Below are 18377 nucleotides of genomic sequence, written 5' to 3' on the forward strand. Positions count from 1 at the left end.
AAAAAACAAGTCCATGACCGGATATGAAATTGGCGGCTGCAGAAAATTGTTGCTGCAGAGCCGGAACGTTTTTTAAAACCACCAGAGATGGTTTCTGGGAGGGAAAAAAAGTTTGTAGAGTATGGGACACGGGTAGGAAAGTAGGAAAAAATTCACAACGAGTGCATCAGCAGCCTTGCTGGCCCCATGCCCCGAGCCCATGGTTTGACATTGGATGACTGGAAATGAAGCAGTTAGAAGTTCAAGAATGCAAAGATTTTCATTAGACTCCTTGCCTGGCAAAATGAACTACTCAACCAAAATCCCACATTGGATTCCAGTCAGACAGAGTGTTTGTTTTTCCCACTCACCTGGCAGGGTACCAAACTACCAAGATGTGGGTTGACAGATTCTGTACAAAGGCTGTACTGTTCATATTGCAACAGTGTTGGGAGAAACATTTTGACAGGGAAGGAAGAGATGCAATTTAAATTGATAAGATTTTAAAGGCAGCTCAGGAACGGCAGGCTCTGGGTTGTATAAACACAAAGGCTTGAAACCTGCAGGAGAGCCTGACAAGGCTGTTGGAAACCGCAGATCCGTGGCTTTATTAATAAGGGGCACGGGGAACAAATACTGTTGTGTTCATTTCTGTGCACCATGTTCAAGGTCAAAGAGATGATGAAGGGATTTATTAGCGGGGATGAGAGACCTCAGTTATGTAATGAAATTGGAGACGTTGGTGTTCACTTGAGAGCAGAGACAATTAAGGGCAGATTTGACAGATTTGGCAGATGTGCTCAAAATCATGAATGCTTTTCATTGAGTAAATAAACAGAAACTGTTTCCAGTGATCACCAAGCTTGTTATCAGAGGATACAGACTTCAAGTGGCTGGCAAAAGGATGAGATGTGACAGTTGTTTTGAGTGGATAAATAATGAAAGGAGAAAAATATACCAAGCCAAGGGGAACGGGAAAGGGCGTGGGACCAGTTGAAAGATGACAAGGCGTAGTGAGCTAATTGGCCTCACCCCCCATAAATGGTTATTCGGTATTTCTAAGCCTCCTGATATGTGGGGTGGAAGGGTTACTAAAAGAAGGCAGGAACGGGGTACTGATTGAGAATGATCAGCCATGATCACATTGAATGGTGGTGCTGGCTCGAAGAGCCGAATGGCCTACTCCTGCACCTATTGTCTACTGTCTATTGTCATGGTAGCCAGCTTGATCAGATGAAGCCAGGAATTTGTTCCCACAATGAAAGCAGATGGCGTTGTGCTGCTGAAATTGGTTTAAGTTGGTACAGAATGGTTCTGTCCACATCTCTGGGTGCCATTGACTGAGGAGATTTGGCCCTTCTATTTTGGCTGGATTTTCATTTTCTCTGCCAGCATTTTCTCTGATGTAAAACTTCCCTAAATATTATCGACAGGAAAACAGCACGGAAAATGAGCCTGCTGTGAGATTTTCAACTTCATTGGTTAGTCCATCCCAAAATACTGACCTCCCCTCCATCGAAGTCACTGCCTCAAAAAGACAGCCAGCGTCATCCGAGACCCACACCACTGTGGTTGGCTTTACCAAAATGCATCACCTCACACTTATCAGAAATAAATTCAATCTGTTATTAGTCTTCCCATTTTACTGACTCACCAGTATTGACCTCGAGCCTATTCTGAAGACTTGAGAAAGAGACGTTGGCCAAGAAAAAATGACTAATCAAAGGGGCTGAAGGTGATGGATTAGGTAGGAATTGTCTGGGGCTGAAGGTAATGGATTAGGTCGGACTTGTGTCAAGGACATGATTCTGCTGGCTGGGGATGTGGGGAGTAAGATTGAGGCACATTCTGAGGGAGATCATTCAGCCTCAGGGAGGGGAAGGCCAGCGGAGAGATAGTGAAGGAATGCCAAGGGTAAGAGTGGAAGGAAGGATTTGGCCAGAGGAAAGTGAGGTAAAAAGGATCTAAAGAAGCAGTGGTAGCCAACAATTGACATACAAAAGGAAAAAAAAACATACAGCATGGAAACAGTTTGTGAGCCCACGGAGGCTGTGTTAACACTAAACTGGCACAAAACCCAGATGATTCTCATTGAGTCATAAAACATGGAAACAGAGCCGTTGACATTTCACGTCTGCACTGACTAGCACCTATTTACAATAGACCTAATGTGTAGGAAGGAACTGCAAATTCTGGTTTACACCGAAGATAGACAAGAAAATGCTGGAATAACTCAGCGGGACAGGCAGCATCTCTGGATAGAAGGAATGGGTGACGGTTTTGGACTTCAGACTGAAGAAGGGTCTCGACCCGAAACGTCACCCATTCCTTCTCTCCAGAGATGCTGCCTGTCCCGTTGAGTTTCTCCAGCATTTTGTGTTTATCTACAATAGACCTACTCTAATTAAATGTTACTCTCCCCACACTCCCATCAATTCACCCGCCTCCCAAATCAACCCCCCTCACCTGCAGAGTCGGGACAATTTGCAGAGGCCACTTAATCGACCAAATCGCATGCCCTTGGGATGCTGGAGGGAACGGGATCACCCGGAAGGAGCTCGTGTAGGGGCAGGGAGAGCGTGGGTACCACCAGAGGTCAGGATTGAACAGTGTGCTCCACCAGGAGGCAGTGGCTCCACCAGCTGGGCCACTGTGCCACCCAAACATTAAAATGGCAGAGGAGGTCCCATCCTGTGTCCTATCCCTACATGAATAGGAGGAGTTTGAAGGGATATGGACCACATGCAGGCAGGTGGGACTTGGGTAGCTGGGACATGTAGCTGGCAGGTGGGACTTGTGTAGCTGGGCCAGTTGGGCCGAAGGGCCTGTTTGCGCACTGTATCACTCTGTGACTCTATGAAGACCAGAATCAGGAAGCAGGACAGGCTGACGTTGGCAGCATGTGTGCAGGCACGGGGTGCAATTAGTCTGAGATCTCAGGAGGTGACGAGCAACGGTTTGAGGAAAGTTAGCAACCACATGGATGCCTAGTTAATCGTGGATGGATCAGAATCATGGAGGATGCAATGTGGGTTGCAATGTGCACGGAATAAATCAGAGCCGGAGACAGTCGGTGAGCAAGGCGACGTGGGTGTGGAAGTGAGATCTAAAATCCTTACTAATCTTATCAACCGCAAAGTGTATGTCAAAATAGCACTTAAAAAAAAATCAAGACACCACCTCTTTAAATCACGTAGGTGTTGAGGGTGAAAAACAAATCGCTCCCACGCCAAAGCCTATTATGGAAGCCATTGTGCACGGCGCCCACGTGGAGCCTAATTGCGCTGCGGTAAGTGCACAGCGCCACCCACCCGACTAATGTTTATGAATGTCGGGTGGATAAACCCGACACACTGAGAGTATTCGAGAGCAACCACAGCCATAGTGTTCTTCCCTCTGCTGCTCTATACTGGTTAACTGAAACTGGTGTAGTACATTTACAATTACAGGAAATGTGCTTTCTAAATTCAATGACTCTGAGATGCAAATGGGGTCATTTAACAATTATCTGTATGCAAATTAACGGTAACAAAGATTAATTCATTGATAAGAGTGTTTTGCAACTCCATAAACAAAGTGACTGTTTTATCAATGGTCAGAGAGCAAAGTACAACACTCCTCCTAAATGTTCATTGTTAATTCACCAAAATATAACATCCTACAATAATCAGAGTGGAAAATCTTTGATCTTGCTTGTCCTTATCACCTACACTTAGTATTTGTCTTCTCCTGAGCTGGCTCGTTGCTCAATCAGTGTGGCTGCTCCCAATTACTTCAGTGGATGCGCATTGGTTTGACTTCCCAAATGCAACACCTCATACTTACGTGCATTAAACTCCATTAACCGTTCCTCAACACGCTTGCCCAACTGATCAAGATCCTGCTGCAATTTTTGATGACCATTTTGATACCACCCACTGTAGTGTCTTCTCCATACTTGCTAATCATGCCTTCTACACTTTCATCCAAATCTCGAATCTCTCCACAGATGGTGAATAATAATAATAATAATAATAATAATAATAATAATAATAATAATAATAATAATAATAATAATAATAATAATAATAATAATAGTAATAATAATAATAATAATAATAATAATAATAATAATAATAATCATAATAATAATAATAATAATAATAATAATAATAATAATAAACATAATAATAATAATAATACATTTCATTTGTATAGCGCTTTTCTGGAAACTCAAAGACGCTTTACAGAGTAAGTAAAACATAAAAATAAATAAATAAACGAACAAAACAAAGGAAGGATAAGGAGAAGTGACGGTCAGTGGTTGAAGGCAGTGCTGAACAGGTGAATCTTCAGTGATGTTTTGAATGTGGTGAGTGAGGAGGAGTCTCTGATGGTTTGGGGTAGTGAGTTCCAGAGGGTGGGAGCAGCGATGGAGAAAGCCCTGTCCCCCCAAGATCTGAGTTTGGTCCGGATGGGGGGGGGGGGGGGGGACAGGAGGTTAGCAGCAGCAGAGCGGAGGGTGCGGGTGGGAGTGTGTCTGTGGAGGAGGTCAGTCAGGTAGGATGGGGCCAGGTTATGGAGGGCTTTGTAGATCATGAGGAGGATTTTGTACTGGATTCTCTGGGGGATGGGGAGCCAGTGGAGCTTGTAAAGGACGGGGGTGATGTGGTCACGGGTCGGGGAGTGGGTGAGTAGACGGGCAGCAGAGTTCTGGATGTATTGGAGTTTATTGATGATTTTTGAGGGTGAACCATAGAGGAGGTTCACCTCCAGACGGGAGGTTACAGTAGTCCAGACGGGAGGTGATGAAGGCGTGGATGAGGGTTTCTGCAGCTGTGGAGGAGAGGGATGGACGGAGACGGGCGATGTTTTTGAGGTGGAAGAAGGCTGTCTTGGTGATGCGTTTAGTGTGTTTGTCGAAGGAGAGGGTTTGATCAAAGATGATGCCAAGATTCCGGATGTGAGGGGAGGTGGATACTGAGAAACCGTTGATGTTGAGGGTGAAGTTGTGGGTGGATTTGGTGGGCGTTTTTGGTCCAATGATGATGATTTCGGATTTGTCACAGTTTAGTTTGAGGAAATTGATTTGAAGCCAAGATTTTATTTCAGTGATGCAGTTTGTCAGGATAGTGTGTAGCGGTGGAGATTGACTTGGTGGAGATGAGGAGTTGGATATCATCGGCAAAGCAGTGGAATTGGAGACCATGACGGCGGATTAAGTGACCAAGGGGGATCAGATACAGGATGAAGAGGAGGGGGCCGAGAACTGAATCTTGGGGGACACCTTGGGGGAGGGGAGCGGTGGGGGATTTGCAGTTATTAATGGAGATGAACTGGTGCCTGTCGGAGAGGTATGATTTGATCCAAGAGAGAACAGTGCCGGTGATGTTAAAGGTGGTTTCAAGTCGGGTGAGGAGGATGGAGTGATTGATGGTGTCAAAGGCGGCGCTGAGGTCGAGTAGGATGAGAATGTTGAGGTTACCGGCGTCAGAGGAGAGGAGAAGGTCATTGGTGATTTTGAGGAGTGCAATTTCAGTACTGTGGTTGGAGCGGAATCCGGATTGGAATATTTCATACAGGTTATTGGCAGAGAGATGATGTTTGAGTTGAGAGGCTACAGCGCGTTCCAAAACTTTGGACAGAAAGGGTAGGTTGGAGATTGGTCTGAAGTTGTTTGGGGTGTCAGGGTTGAGTCCAGGTTTTTTCAGAATAGGGGTGACAGCAACGATTTTGAGGGATGGTGGGACGATTCCAGTAGACAGGGAGGAGTTTATTTCCCAACTGCCTTCCCCTGCAATCAGTATGCAGAAGGGTCCCGACCCGAAACGTCATCTATCCATGTTCTCCTGAGATGCTGCCTGACCTGCTGTGCTACCCCAGTACTCTATGTCTTCTTTTTGTAAACCAAACATCTTGCAGTCCCATTGTTTCTAGATTTCCTTAGCCTTCTGAGGAAGTGTGCTTTCTCACAAAGTGTGCTTTCTCTTGGTGTGCTTTCATAGCATAATGTCATTGTGGTACGAAGAGGTCAAATTGATGGTGATGTTTACACCCAGGACCTTGAACCTCTCACCTTTGATCTCAACTTCAGCACCTTTGATGCAGACTGAATTATGTGCACCATGCCATACCCTGAAGATCATGAATAGCTCCTTGACTTTGCTGACATTGAAGGAGAAGTGTTCTAGATTAATATTTATCTCTTGACCAACAACACTAACAGGGATAGATACAAAATGCTGGAGTAACTCAGAGGGACAGGCAGCATCTCTGGAGAGAAGGAATGGGTGACGTTTCGGGTCAAGACCCTTCTTCAGACTGGTTAGAGATAAGGGAAACAGATATAGATGGTGATGACTGTCGATATCTCTCATTTTCCTTATCCCTAACCAGTCTGAAGAAGGGTCTTGACCCGAAACGTCACCCATTCCTTCTCTCCAGAGATGTTGCCTGTCCCGCTGGGTTACTCCAGTTTTGTGTCTGTCTTCGGTGTAAACCAGCCTCTGCAGTTCCCCCCTAAGTATTAACTATATAAATGCAACTTTACACAAATGATCTGTGATTGCAAATGCAATTTAGCTTTGCAATATGGTTCGCTGTTTGGCTTTATGAATTCTGCTCATCAAAAGACAATACAGGCCTGCTCGCAGTCAGGATTTGTTCAATTTGCATCGATGAGCGACTGCAGTTAAAACTGCAATGATCACTCACTAGGCGCCTCATGTCTCAACAGCACCATCTGCTGCCCAAGTGCAGCATCAACAGATCCGGCATTTTTCTCACCGGCAGAGTTTTCCTCTCTCTCCATCAGAGAACTTTTATTATTTGTGTCAGAAGGAACTGCGGGTGCTGGTTTAAACCCGAAGATAGACACAAAAAGCTGGGGTAACTCAGCGGGACAGGCAGCATCTCTGGAGGGAAGGAATGGGTGATGTTTCGGGTCGAGACCCTTCTTCAGACCGGTTGGTTTAGTTTAGTTTAGTTTAGAGATGCTGCGCAGAAACAGGCCCTTCGGCCCATCGAGTCCGTGCCAACCAGTGATCCCTGACCAGTAGCACTATCCTACATACTGGGGACCATTTACTTTTTTTTAAACCAAAGCCAATTAAACCTGGATAGACACAAAACGCTGGAGAAACTCAGCGGGACAGGCAGCATGTCAAGAGAGTGCTACCTTCGATTTAAACCAGTTATTTCCTACCAATTAAACCTGTACATCTTTGAAGTTTGGGAGGAAACCAGAGCACCCAGAGAAAACCCACGCAGTCATGGGGGGAATGTACAAACTATTATCTTTGGTACAAACTCCGTGATCGAACCCGGGTCCCTGTGCGCTCTAAGGCGGCAAGTCTACCGCTGCGCCAACGTGCCACCACTGCCCTTGCTTGTGTGAGGACTGTACTCCTTTCATCAGTCCTTGCATTTCACATTTTCAGCATCTGCTGTATTTTGCTTTTCAAAAAAACACATTTGCCTTAATTTAGTTAGTATTTTAGATTTGAAATGCTCAGTGAGACCCTTTGGCTAATGTTTTACTTTGTAAACTCTAAAATGGAACTCTTGTTTTCAGTGATACAAGGTGGAAAATAATGAAGAGGCCAATGTTATCTCATATGAGACAGAGGGGGACTCTTCAGACCGTGTCCCCACTTTTCACGCCCTCCCTTCTAACTTGTTGCAGGGCAGTGTGGCGTAAGGGAGAGAGCAGCCGAGATGGTCCATGCTCGCCCCCCAACGCAAGACCCCCGGTGGGCCGGGGCCCACAAGCCGGCCCCTGTTCAGCCGCCGAAGACCGGGAGGATGGAGCCGATGATGGTGAGGGACGCAACGGGCGAGGAGCAAGGCGGGTAGGAGAGGGAAACCTCTACTTTGTTGGACTCGATTTTTAAGCAAACGATCACAGGACACTGAGAACATTGTAGCACGTGGACTTATTTGGAAAGCAATCGCGGCGCATCAAGGCTTCACCAGATTGATTCCCGGATAGGGGAAGAATGGGATGTGACCTCATTGAAACATGCAAAATTCCTAATGGGCTTGGCAGGTTAGAGTCTGGGGAATGGGGAGAGGAGTGGGAGAGACTGGGGTTGTGGGGGGGGGATGAGCTTGTTCAGAGAATGTCAGAGAGGATGGATAGACCGAGAGGAAAACTGGACTCTGGCATCAAGCAAAGGAAAGACAAAACAAAAAAGATGGCATTGAACGAGAGTAAGACTCCCTCGTGAGAACATGCATGGTACATTGGACAGCCTTAGACAATAGACAATAGACAATAGACAATAGGTGCAGGAGGAGGCCATTCGGCCCTTCGAGCCAGCACCGCCATTCAATGTGATCATGGCTGATCATTCTCAATCAGTCCCCCGTTCCTGCCTTCTCCCCATACCCCCTGGCTCCGCTATCCTTAAGAGCTCTATCCAGCTCTCTCTTGAATGCATTCAGAGAAATGGCCTCCACTGCCTTCTGAGGCAGAGAATTCCACAGAGTCACAACACTCTGACTGAAAAAGTTTTTCCTCATCTCAGTTCTAAATGGCCTACCCCTTATTCTTAAACTGTGGCCCCTTGTTCTGGACTCTCCCAACATTGGGAACATGTTTCCTGCCTCTAACGTGTCCAACCCCTTAATAATCTTATACATTTCGATAAGATCTCCTCTCATCCTTCTAAATTCCAGTGTATACAAGCCTAGTCGCTCCTTAAAGCCTTAAAGCCATAAAGCTTTTGAGTTCTCTACCCAAGAAGGCTGTGGAGGAACCATTATGGAGTATGCTCAAAACAGAGATCTTTAGATGGTTGGACATCAAGAGAATGAGTTTAGTGCAGGAAATTAGTGCTGAGGTGTAAGATCAGCTTTCTCAAATGGGTTGGAACAGGTGCAAGGAGTCAAATGGCTTCCATTTCTTCTGTTCTTGTTAATTGCCTGTTCTACCCGCACTTTTAATGCATGTCATGAAACACACCACTGAGTGTGGTGGTGCAGTGTCTCGGTTAAATTAATGGACTGGCCACAGGTATAAGTCCAAAACCCACCACGGCAACTGGAGTTTTAAAATTAAAGTAACAAAAAGACATTCTGAATTAAAGCTAGCCTCAGGAACTGTAGAGCTGTAACCGTAAAATGACCAGGCTGCCGTTAAAAATAAGTCTAGTTCACCAAGGCCCTTTGGGGGGGGGCGTACAACTGCCATCTTTAGTCATAGAGTGATACAGTGTGGAAACAGGCCCTTCGGCCCAACTCGCCCACACTGGCCAACAATGTCCCAGCTACACTTGTCCCACTTGCCTGCACTTGGTCCATATCCCAACAAACCTGTCCTATCCATTCACCTGTCCAACTGTTTCTTAAAAGATGGGATAGTCCCAGCCTCAACTACCTCCTCTGGCAGCTTGTTCCATTCACCTACCACCCTTTGTGTGAAAAATTCCTGTTCATTTTTTTTCCCCTTCACCTTGAACCTATGTCCTCTGGTCCTCGATTCCCCTACTCTGGGTAAAGGACTCTATGCATCCACCCGATCTATTCCTCTCATGATTTTGTGTACTATATGATCTCCCCTCATCCTCCTGCGCTCCATGGAATAGAGACCCAGCCTACTCAACCTCTCCCTATAGCTCAGACACTCTAGTTCTGGCAGCATCCTCGTAAATCGTTTCTGAACACTTTCAAGCTTGACAATATCTTTCCTATAACATGGTGCCCAGATCTGAACACAATATTCTAAATGCAGTCTCACTAACGTCTTATACAACTGCAACATGACCTCCCAAATTCTATACTCAATACTCTGACTGATGAAGGCTAAAGTGCCAAAAGCCTTTTTGACCACCTTGTCTACCTGCGACTCGACCGTCAAGGAACCATGCACCTGTACTCCTAGATCCCTCTGCTCTACAACATGACCCAGAGGCCTACCATTTACTGTGTAGGTCCTGCCTTCGACATCCCAAAATGCAACACCTCACACTTCTCTACATTAAATTCCATCAACCATTCCTCCACCCACCTGGCCAATCGACCCAGATCCTGCTGCAATCGTTCAGAACCATCTTCACTGTCTGCAAAACCACTAACTTTTGTATCATCAGCAAACTTGCTAATCTTGCTCTGTGTGTTCCCATCCAAATCATTGACAAACAGTAATGCACCCAGCACCGAACCCTGAGGCACACCACTAGTCAAAGGGCATCCAGTCTGAAAGCAACCTTCCACCATCACCCTCTGCTTCCTTCCATGGAGCCAATTTGCTATCCATTCAGCTACCTCTCCTTGGATCCCATGTGATCTAACCTTCCAGAGCAGCCTATCATGCGGAACCTTGTCGAACGCCTTACTGAAGTCCATGTACACAACATCTACAGCTCTGCCCTCATCAACCTTTTTGGTCACGTCTTCAAAAAAATCAATCAGATTTGTGAGACACGACCTCCCACGTACAAAACCATGCTGACTATTCCTAATCAGCCCTTGCCCATCCAAATGCCTGTATGTCCTCTCTCTCAGAATACTCTCCAGTAACTTACCAACTACAGATGTTAAGCTCACCGGCCTATAGTTCCCAGCATTTTCCCTACAACCCTTCTTGAAAAGATGTACAACATTTGCCACCCACCAGTCTTCCAACACCTCTCCTGTATTTAAGGACAATTCGTAAATTTCGACCAGGGCTCCCGCAATTTCCTCTCTAGTTTCCCACAATGTCCTCGGATATATCAATATCCTCGGATATATCTTCTTGAAAAGAGGTACAACATTTACCAAGACTTGGCTTTACAGAGTACTATGTGTACATAACATGATCAGTCTGAAGAAGGGTCTCGACCCAAAACGTCACCCATTCCTTCTCTCCAGAGATGCTGCCTGTCCCGCTGAGTTACTCCGGCATTTTGTGTCTATCTTCGATTTAAACCAACATCTGTTCTTTCCTACACATGTTTACATAACTGTTGTGCTGCTGCAAGTAAGAATGTCATTGTTGCGTTTTGAGACATATGACAATAAAACACTTTTGACCCTCTTAATTCTTGATGTGGGTGACTCCGAGCTATCTCCTCAGTGAATGTTGGTATGGTCATGGATACCCAGATCCCGTGAATGATAAATAAACCACAGTCCCTCTGAACTACAAAACCTACTGGTTTCGAACTAACTAAAAATAATGTGTTTTCCTATTCTTCCTCACAAACTCTGGGACTGAGAGCTGCTCACAGCGGTAGAGTTGCTGCCTTACAGCGCCAGAGACCCGGGTTCGATCCTGACTGTGGGTGCTGTTTGCATGGAGTTTGTACGTTCTCCCCATGACCTACGTGAGTTTTCTCCGGGTGCTCCGGATTCCTCCCATACAGGTTTGCAGGTTAATTGGCTTTGGTAAAGTTGCAAATTGTCCCTGGTGTGTGAAGGATAGTGTTAATGTGCGGGGATTGCTGGTCGGCACGGACTCAGTGGGCCGAAGGGCCTGTTTCCACGCTGTATGTCTAAACTAAACATAAACTAGATTTTGCCCGTAGCATTCTACGCCTATCACCTCCCAGTCATTTCTTAACCTGGGGACAATCCTTTGCATCCTCCTCACACATCATGATCTAACCTTAGTATATCATCAAAAACCACCTCAATAATATAAACATTGCCAGTTGCCACAGCCAATCATGTTGCATAACAATTTTAGAGTCACTTGAAGCTTTCTCAGAACTTTAACATTAGTTTCCCTTTGTTTAATTTTCAATTAGTATTTAAATTGAATAATTTTGTATTTTAGTTGAAATATCTTACAGGTAGAGAGTGATGGAGGTTTCTCTGAACTGATGCCACTCTCAGTGATGAGGCCTCTCTCAGTCCCGGAGTCTCTAGTGATGGAGCCTCTTCCAGTGCCGTAGTCTCTCCCAGTGCCGGAGTCTCTCAGTCCTGCAGTCTCTATCAGATCCAGAGCCTCCCAGTCTCAGAGCCTCTCTCAGACTTGGAGTCTCTCACGGTGATGGAGTATTTCAGACCCGGAGTCTCTTTTAGTCCTGGAGTATCTCCGTCCCAGAGTCTCTCCCGGTCCCGGAGTCTCTCCCAGTCCAGGAGTCTTTCCCAGTGCAGGAGTTTCTCTTCCAGCGATGGAGTCTCTCTCAGTCCCAGAGACACTCTCAATCTGCTTCCTTCAGATCAGGAGTGTGGTATGGAGATTAACTAGTTCAACGTCGGATTTATAACCGTCTTGTAAATAAAGCTATTCACTCTTAAATAAACAAGAATTACATCACTCACCCATTCTCGGCTTTCACCATTTTGTAAACATTGCTGATTTGTATCCATTTCCTTTCACATCAAAGGGTTGATAGTCACAGTGATGAAAGGAGGAGTTCTGGATTAATTTCGAAGGTGACAGGTTTTAGTACTGGGTTACAATACCTCGTTACGTCAATGCCAAGCACTGTGTTGGAGAAGACAAAATGCCTTTCCATTCTGCCTCAGCCACTCCTCTGTATCAGAGGAATCGCACCTGCAGGGAGTGGGCATTAGGTAAGTGTGCCAACTCTCCCTGGACATAGAAGTGGTAGACAGTGAATGGTAGGCAGAGAGGGGAATGGTGAGGGGTGGAGGGAGTCCACTGTAGAATGAGATTCAGGACAATGCTATTCTATGGTTGTGGAGTGGGGGTGAGGAGTGAGATGGGAATGAGGAATGAGGCCAGGAGAGAGAGAGCCTGGGGAATGAGGCCAGGAGAGAGGGAGCCTGGGGAATGGGGGCAGGAGAGAGGGAGACTGGGGAATGGGGAGAGGGAGACTGGGGAATGAGGCCAGGAGCGAGGGAGCCTGGGGAATGGGGAGAGGGAGACTGGGGAATGAGGCCAGGAGAGAGGGAGACTGGGGAATGGGGGCAGGAGAGAGGGAGCCTGGGGAATGGGGGCAGGAGAGAGGGAGCCTGGGGAATGGGGGCAGGAGAGAGGGAGACAGGGAATTGGGGAGAGAGAGGGAGACTGGGGAATGGGGGGAGGAGTGATGGAGACAGGTGTATGCGCAGAGGAGTGAGGGAGACTGGGGAAAGGGGTTGGGTTGTGAGATAGTGGGGGGGGTGGAGATGAGCTTTCTCAAAGAATGTTAGCAAGGATGGATAGGCTGAAAGGAAAACTCTGGAATCTGGCATCAGGCAAAGGAAAAAGAAATAAGGAGAGTATTGAATAGTTTTGAACGAGAATATGAGTCCTTCAATGAGAACATGCATGTTACAATGCAATTTGTTGGTGCTATATCAGACAGCTTCCCCATAATAAGTGTAGTGAAGCAAGACTGTATTCTAGTCAAGTCAAGTCAAGTCAATTTATTTGTATAGCACATTTAAAAACAACCCACGTTGACCAAAGTGCTGCACATCTGACTAGGAAAAAAAAGAAACATACATTCTAGCTCCCACTCTGTTCAGCATCTTCCCATCTGCCCTTCCAGAGTCACAGCGTGATACAGTGTGGAAACAGGCCCTTCGGCCCAACTTGCCCACACCGGCCAACATGTCCCTGGTACACTAGTCCCACCTGCCTGCGCTTGGTCCATATCCCTCCAAACTTGTCCTATCCATGTACCTGTCAAACTGTTTCTTAAATGTTGGGATAGTCCCAGCCTCTACTACCACCTCTGGCAGCTTGTTCCATACACCCACCACCCTTTGTGTGAAAAGGTTACCCTCAGATTCCTATTAAATCTTTCCCCTTCACCTTGAACCTATGTCCTCGATTCCCCTACTCTGGGCAAGAGATTCTGTGCATCTGCCCGATCTATTCCTCTCATGATTTTGTACACCTCTATAAGCACCCCTCATCCTCTTGCGCTCCAAGGAATAGAGACCCAGCCTACTCAACTTCTCCCTATAGCTCACACCCTCTGGTCCTGGCAACATCATTGTAAATCTTCTCTGTACCCTTTCAAGCTTGGCAATATCTTTCCTCTCACATGGTGCCCAGAACTCAAAACAATCCTCTAAATGCGGTCTCACCAACGTCCTACAACCCTTCTGTTCCTTGCCTTCCCGACACACATGGAAGGATTGTTTCGTCATGCCAGAAGCGTCTGGAAGCTCTTCAATCTAGCAAGGTTGAAAGTCAACATGTCATTCCCTACATGTAATGTGCCTATAATAAAATAAAATATTTATAAAATAAATTAAAATATGTGGTGCAACGATAGAGTTGCTGCCTTACAGCGTTTACATTGCCAGAGACTCGGGTTCTTGTTAATTGCGGGTGCTGTCTGTACGGAGTTTGTACGTTATCCCCGTGGCCGCGTGGGCTTTCTCCGAGATCTACGGTTTCCTCCCACACGCCAAAGACGTCCAGGTTTGTAGGTTAATTGGCTTGGTATTGTCCCTGTCTGTGTAGGGCAGTGTTTAATGTGTGGGGACCGCTGGTTGGTGCGGACTCAGTGGACCGTAGGGCCTGTTTCCGCACTGTATCTCTAAACTAAACTAAAAACTAGATCTAAAAGCCCCTTAAAAGCCACCATCATATCTATCTCCGCCACCACTCTTGGCAACGCCTTCATAGAAACATAGAAAATAGGTGCAGGAGTAGGCCATTCGGCCCTTCGAGCCTGCACCGCCATTCAATATGATCATGGCTGATCATCCAACTCAGTATCCTGTACCTGCCTTCTCTCCATACCCTCTGACCCCTTTAGCCACAAGGGCCACATCTAACTCCCTCTTAACTATAGCCAATGAACTGGCCTCAACTACCTTCTGTGGCAGAGAATTCCACAGATTCACCACTCTCTGTGTGAAGAAATGTTTTCTCATCTCGGTCCTAAAAGACTTCCCCCTTACCCTTAAACTGTGACCCCTTGTTCTGGACTTCCCCAACATCGGGAACAATCTTCCTGCATCTAGCCTGTCCAACCCCTTAAGAATTTTGTAAGTTTGCTATAAGATCCCTCCTCAATCTTCTAAATTCCAGCGAGTACAAGCCGAGTCTATCCAGTCTTTCTTCATATGAAAGTTCTGCCATCCCAGGAATCAATCTGGTGAACCTTCTCTGTACTCCCTCTATGGCAAGAATGTGCCATGCATTCACTGCCTCTGTCTAAAAAAAACGCCCTGCAAGCCTCCTTTGAACTTTGCCCCTCTCTTGAAGCTGTGCTCTCTCGTCTTTGCCATTTCCACCCTGGGAAAGTGTTCTGACTGTCTACCTTATCTATGCCTCTCATAATTTGATATGCTTCTATCAGGTCTCCCCTCAACCTCCGACATTCCAGAGAGAGCAATCCAAGTTTGTCCAACCTCTCCTTATCGCTAACATACTCTAGTGCAGGTAGTTTTCTGGTAAACCTCTGCTGCATCCTCTCAAAAGCCTCCCTGTCCTTTCTGTGAAGGGGTGACTAAGATCACACAAAATACTCCAAATGCAGCCTAATTAAAGTCCTATAAAGCTGCAACATGATGTCCTGACTCTTATACTTAATGCCCCAACCAATGAAGGCAAGCATACCTTGCACCTTCTTTACCACTCTATCTACGTGTTGCCACTTTCAGGAGCTATGGGTTCCTTGCACATTCATGTGCCTATTTAAAAAGCCTCTTAAATGTCACTATTATACCTGTTTCCACCACCACCACTGTCAGCGTTCCAGGCTCCTACCACACTCTGACAAAAACTTGCCCTGCACATTTCTTTACTTTAGAGATACGGAGCAGAAACAGGCCCCATTGGCCCACCGAGTCCAGGCCGACCAGCGATCACTCCATACACTAACACTATCCTACACACTAGGGACTACTTACAATTTTCCCGAAGCCAATTAACCTACAAACCTGTATGTCTTTGGAGTGTGGGAGGAAACCAGAGAACCCAGAGAAAATCCACGCAGGTCACGGGGAGAACGTACAACAGCACCCATAGTTGTTGTACTTCGTGGTCCGGTACTTGTTGTACCTTTAGTGACTCTGGAAGAACCACAAGTACACGTGTATAAAAAGGTTACATTGCTGGAGCTCAACTCCAGGCTGTTTATTCCGTGGCCACCTGCATCCAGAGTGACCGCCTAATCACACCCATCACTTATATACACAGCCATACAAAGTAGTTTTTGGATACACAAAGTAGTCCCAGCAATATCACAACATCCCCCTTGTCTTATATATTACAACATCCCCCTTGTCTTATATAAAATTGTTTTCTTTACCATTCGAGGGCTAAAATATATTTAACAAAACCAAAACACAATTGCTTTTTTCGCCATCATGGTGGTCACTCCTCTGCGGAATTTCACTCATCGCCGGGTGGTCACTCATCTCCGGGTGGTCACTCATCTCCGGGTGGTCACTCACTCCGTGTGGTCACTCACTCCACAGATATATATATTTATACAAAAGCATCAAATATAATACATTAAGCTTTCATTACACAGATCACTACACAGGTCATTAAACACAAAATATTCATTTTGTTCCATATCTTCCCCTCAAGAAGACGTGCTGTGTAGATCAAACGTAGTGTAGGCTCTAGATGCTCCACCACCATGATTTGCCTGCCACTGCTGGGCTGGCACTGCTGGGCTCCCACTGCTGGGCTCTCACTGCTGGGCTGGGACTGCTGTAATCGCGGTGCGCTGGCCCCGCCCACAAGTGCTCCCCGGCAGCTGCCGTTCAACTTTTCGAAAGCGCAGCCGCTGGCCCCGCCCACAGGTGCTCCCGGCAGCTGCCGCTCAAATTCGAACGCGCTGCCGCTGCCTCGGGCCCAGGGCCTCCCGACTCTACGGTCGACGCGCCTGGGTAAGTACGCAGTGCCTCGGCCTTACCGGCCGCCGCACCTCCGCGGGTGGTCGGTCCCTCCGGTCGCCGACCCCCTCCGGTCGCCGCACACCTCCATGGGTGTCGGTCTCCTCCAGGGCTCCCCCGGTCGCCGCACACCTCCATGGGTGTCAGCCTCCCCCGGTCGCCGCACACCTCCGTGGGTGTCGGTCTCCTCCGGGGCTCTCCCGGTCGCCGCACACCTCCATGGGTGTCGGTCTTCCCCGGTCACCGCACATCTCCATGTGTGTCGGGTCTCCCGGTCTTCCCCCGCGAAGCAGTCGCAGGCTTCTAATCTCGGGCCTACACAGGTGCTGGGGCGTGACGTGGGCCTACACGCACCGCCCTCAGCAGCTTGCAGCGTCACGTCGGCAACTCGGCGCCGACTACTGAGCAGGTAACTATACCAACTCACACTTGCCCTGTCGGGATGCACTCCAAACGTCCCGTACCGAGCTGGAAACTTTTCTTTTGTTTTGTTTCCCTTCAGGGCTTTTTTTTCTTCTTTTTAACCTTTTCTGCTCGGGCATGCATCATTCCCTCCCTAGGCGAAACACCAAGCCGCTGCCACCATGTTGTTCTTCGTGGTCCGGTACCTGTTGTACCTTTCTTGTGACTCTGGACGGACCACGAGTGCACATGTTTAAGATGTTATCATGGTGCAGCTTGTACTCCAGGCTGTTTATCCCAAGGCCGCCTGGATCCAGAGTGACCGCCTAATCACACCCATCACTTATATACACAGCCATACAAAGTAGTTCTTGGATACACAAAGTAGTCCCAGCAATATCACAACATCCCCCTTGCCTTATATATTACAACAAAAGTCAGGATCGCACCCTGGTCTCTGGCGTTGTAAAGCAGCAAATCTATCGCTGTGCCACCGTGTCACCCTTTAAAATGTCCACCTTTCATTTAAAAGCCATGTCCTCTGTTCTTTGACATTTCCACATTGCAAAAATGTTGTGATAGATCCATTATTGTACTTCCAAACAAGCTTTGGTGGTCCAGCTAAGAAATGATGGATGCAACACGAGTTGGGCCACAAATTCAGAATGTTGGTTGGATCTTGAGTCACTTTCTGTCATAACCAAAGTATGAACAGTGGTTTGACATGTGTCCCTGAAGCCAGCAGTCACCCTCTTATCCTCTTAGCCTCTTATCTCACTGGAGAATGCAGCAGGTTGCTCCCATTCAGACCAGTTGATTTGATGAATTGACTGCATTAGCCAACAGGGCAGTTGGAATTATACCACAAAGTTATCATTAAACACAAGCACCGTTACCCATTTCCTGCTGGAGAGAACGTTGGCACACCACCGTTCATTTGATGGATTATTCTGTCGGGATGAAGGTCTGATTACATTTACTGATGAAGTAAGCGTGACACCATGATTTAACGCAGCATAAAACGCTACTATTTTTTTTCCAAGTGAGCAGCCTAATGACCCACTGTGCAGTGCATGATAGCCGTTATCTAACAGTACACACACCGGTCGGGAACTAACGATACGCTTTGGGGGGGGGGGGGGGGGGAGGAGGAGAGAGAGAGAGAGAGAGAGAGAGAGAGAGAGAGAGAGAGAGAGAGAGAGAGAGAGAGAGAGAGAGAGAGAGAGAGAGAGAGAGAGAGAGAGAGAGAGAGAGAAGAGAGAGAGAGA

The 18377-nt window shown here is 46.9% G+C and overlaps 1 long non-coding RNA gene across 1 annotated transcript in view; it reads left to right on the top strand.

Annotated features, from left to right (window-relative positions):
* The window catches only part of LOC144606379 (uncharacterized), a 34870-nt gene that overhangs the window by 12187 nt on the left and 4306 nt on the right, over positions 1 to 18377 (top strand). Inside the window, exon 2 of the long non-coding RNA XR_013548944.1 lies at positions 7643 to 7776. This is a non-coding gene — a long non-coding RNA (uncharacterized LOC144606379). The remainder of the gene's footprint in view (positions 1 to 7642; positions 7777 to 18377) is intronic.

This window comes from Rhinoraja longicauda, chromosome 26, assembly GCF_053455715.1.
Source record: "Rhinoraja longicauda isolate Sanriku21f chromosome 26, sRhiLon1.1, whole genome shotgun sequence".
Classification (NCBI taxonomy): Eukaryota; Metazoa; Chordata; class Chondrichthyes; order Rajiformes; family Arhynchobatidae; genus Rhinoraja; species Rhinoraja longicauda.